Source organism: Acomys minous, assembly GCF_964271855.1.
Source record: "Acomys minous genome assembly, chromosome: 1".
Lineage (NCBI taxonomy): Eukaryota > Metazoa > Chordata > Mammalia > Rodentia > Muridae > Acomys > Acomys minous.
Window position 1 is genome coordinate 94,543,910 of NC_140483.1, and position 3,368 is coordinate 94,547,277.

Sequence of the window (3,368 nt, forward strand, 5' to 3'; positions counted from 1 at the left end):
AGAGCTTATCAGCATCTCGGAAGCCAGTGATACAAATTCAGTGGCCAGAAACAAAAGTTGGAGACATTTGTTCGGGCTGAAGTTCCTCCTATATTGGTAATAACATGTAGCTGCTCCATGCGAGAGCGTATAGGAGCTGCTCCTGGATTGACCCAGACTTTCTGCTGTTTGGCACACATCAAATGTGGCTATTTTGACTACAGAACTTCTGTTCTTATCAGACTTCTATGCAGTAACTGTTGGAAAAATGAGCCTGCAAATAAACCAATTTGAAAGTCAATCATCTAGACCATGTAAGCGCTGCAATGAGAAGGCAAATTATGGCAGAATGGCTTTATTTGCACACAGCAATATGTGAAATGATAGAGCCCCAAGAATGGTGAGATTCAAACTGATGGGAGCTTGGGGGTAGCCTGAGGCAGCCTGAGGTAGCCTGAGGTAGCTTGCTCCCAGACTCTACTCTTAGGCTAGATGCTGTTGCTGCTCCCTACTTGAGGCTCCTCTCAACCCTGACTGAAGCATTCGGCGCAGGATAAGCCACTGCTCATGACCATGGGAATGTCACTCTACATGTGAAAGGATTTGAAATGGATTGTCCTAATAGAATACACTTGTTTTGGTGTAAGATTCCCAGAAGGAAGCCATTTAGGAGAGAATGAATCCAGTTCTTTTCTCCTGGGAGGAGAAGTCATGTATTTGTTGGGGGAGTGAAAAAGAATCTAACATCCATGGGTCCAAAGTCACCAGGGGATTGAGCTCCCAAGTTAGAATGAGGACAATGCTGGCCTTCACTTTCTTATTTTCCCAGTTGTTTCAGCCCCAGTCCCCATCTATGAATAACAGGCTGTCTGTGCTCTGGACTAGTTTTTGGTAAGTGACCCAGCCAGCTCTTTCTCTTTCTCCTTTCTTTCTCACTCTGGCCATCCACCCTCTATAGTATTCTGTACCCTGCATTTGACAAGATACAAAGCCTGGCCTACTCCAGGCCACTGATAGAGGAAGAGGAATTGGCCATGTACATGTCTGTTCTCCCAAAATACACAAATCTAGTCTGAGGAGGAAGCAAGGAGCAGAAAGTCTCACTCTGCCCAAGTCTAAGCCATCTTCCCCAGTGAGACCAGGCTGAAGCCATGCTGTACCCTGGGCTATATGTCTAATGAAGCAGTATTTACCTGTCTGGCATTGTTAGAATCCAAAATGGGGAAATTATATTGGTAAGGATCCTACAAACCCCTCAACATCATCCACCATATGCCATAGGCTCTTTCTTCCCTGTATGAAAGGGAAGACAAGTTTTCACTTGCCTGCCTACCAAAGGCATGTGAACCCACCAACTGTCTTAGGACACTGGAAAGAGGGCCGCCATGCCTGTTTGTCTATAGCTTAGAGCTGGGTACAGGCAGCCTACATGATGAGCATCGATGCCCTGAACTTGGAAGAGCTAGCTAGATACAGGTGTCAGCCAAACTCCAGTCTGAATTTCATCTCTCCATTATGGTGTGTGTACAACTTTGAGCAAAACGTTTGAGTCCTCTGATCCTTTCTTTCCTTATCAACAAATAAGAATGATTATTCTTTTCTTGTGAGGTTTTTTTTCTTTTTAAAGATCAACTTAAACCATGTATGTGTAGCACCTGGCACATAGTCCACTTCAATAAAGTATAGGTGTATACGATACTGTGACAAATTGCCCTTGAGTGCATGGAACTTGGTGAACTCCAGAATAGTATCCGCAATCTCACACCCACAGCTGCATCCCTGAGTGCTTATCCTATGCTTTCTAGAGGCGTGAGGAGCCAAGAGCAATCTGAAAAACAAGAGGGCTTCTGGAACCGTCAGGAGGAAGGGCCACATGAGCTCTTAAACCACAGGTCTTCTGGTGGTAACAACGCATTTGTGAGGATCTGGCACAGTGAAGAGAAACTGCTGCCAGGAATGGCTTTCAGTGGCCAATCAAGGAGCAAGAAAAGCTGGCGGGGGTGGTGGTAATGCAGGCAGGCGACACGCACGAAAGGGTTCTTGGGTGCCAGTAGACATTTCTGAAGCCTGGATTAAGATTTACACGGACCCTCTGGATCCTTCTATTTCCCCGTTCTCCCATGCTTCTCTCACCTCAAATATCTGGGCCCAGGGGTCTTGCTCAAATTATGGCACCAGCCAAGGACAATAAGTGCAGTAAACTTTGAATCCCTACCCAGATCTAGCCAATGGACAGAACATTCTCCACAGTTGAGTGGAGAGTGGGGTCTGACTTTCACACGAACTCTGGTGCCCCATATTTGACCACATCCCCTTGATGGGGAGACCTGGTAGCACTCAGAGGAAGGATAGCAGGCTACCAAGAAGAGACTTTATATCCTATGAGCATATACAGGGGGAGGAGGTCCCCTCCAGTCACAGACGTAGGGGAGGGGAGTAGGGGGAAAGCAGGAGGGAGGGAGGAATGGGAGGATATAAGAGATGGGATAACAATTAAGATGTAATATGAATAAATTAACAAAATATTTTTTAAAAAGAACCAAAAAGAGATTTACACAGACCGTGTTTCCCAAGGGCTTGTGAGTTTACACAGTTGGTCCTAAGGTAGTGGCATCATTTGTGGAGGCTGCAGGATCTCTAGAAGGTAAACCCAGGAGGGATTGCTGGGGTGCATAACCTGAGCATTATAGCCCAGCCCTGAACTCGGGCCCAGTGTTTCTGGTGGACTGCATCCTCTCAACCCCCAGCCAAGACAGAGCCTCTCTCTCTTAAGTTGCTTCTTATCAAATATTTGGGCAATGAGGAAAATAAGCTAAGGCAGTACTTTCTAATCAGCTCAGAGTGTCCTTGGCCTTAACCAATATCCAGACAGCAACAGCTACAGCGGTGAGTCTTCGCTGTTTCAGGAGCTGCAATGGGCACCACTATTCGGGGCATTGTGGGAAGAATGGCTATGCAGGTCTTTGGGGGATGGGTTCAGGGCCAAGTCTCTGTGAGCCATAGGCAGGAGGCCTTAAGGATACAGGGATGGTGGTGATGATCAACATCCTCATTGTTTTGGTCCATGAATGTGTTAGTGCCCTGGGACTTCCATAATAAAGGATGACTCAAGCAACAGAAATTTACTTCCACAGCTCTGAAGAGGAGAAGTCCAAGGTCAAACTGCTGACAAGGTTGGCTCTTTCTGAAGTCTGTGGGGTGGGGTGGGGGAAATAGATCCCATGATTCTCTCCTAATTTCTGTTAGTTTTCTCACATTCTTTGATCCTCCTTAGCTTTGCTCTGCATCTTCCTACTTGGGTGTTAGCCTCCAACTTTGAAGTCCCTGTTTTAAGAGGATACTAGTTGTACTGGACTAGCCCCCATCCTAATAACTCTATGTTAACTTGA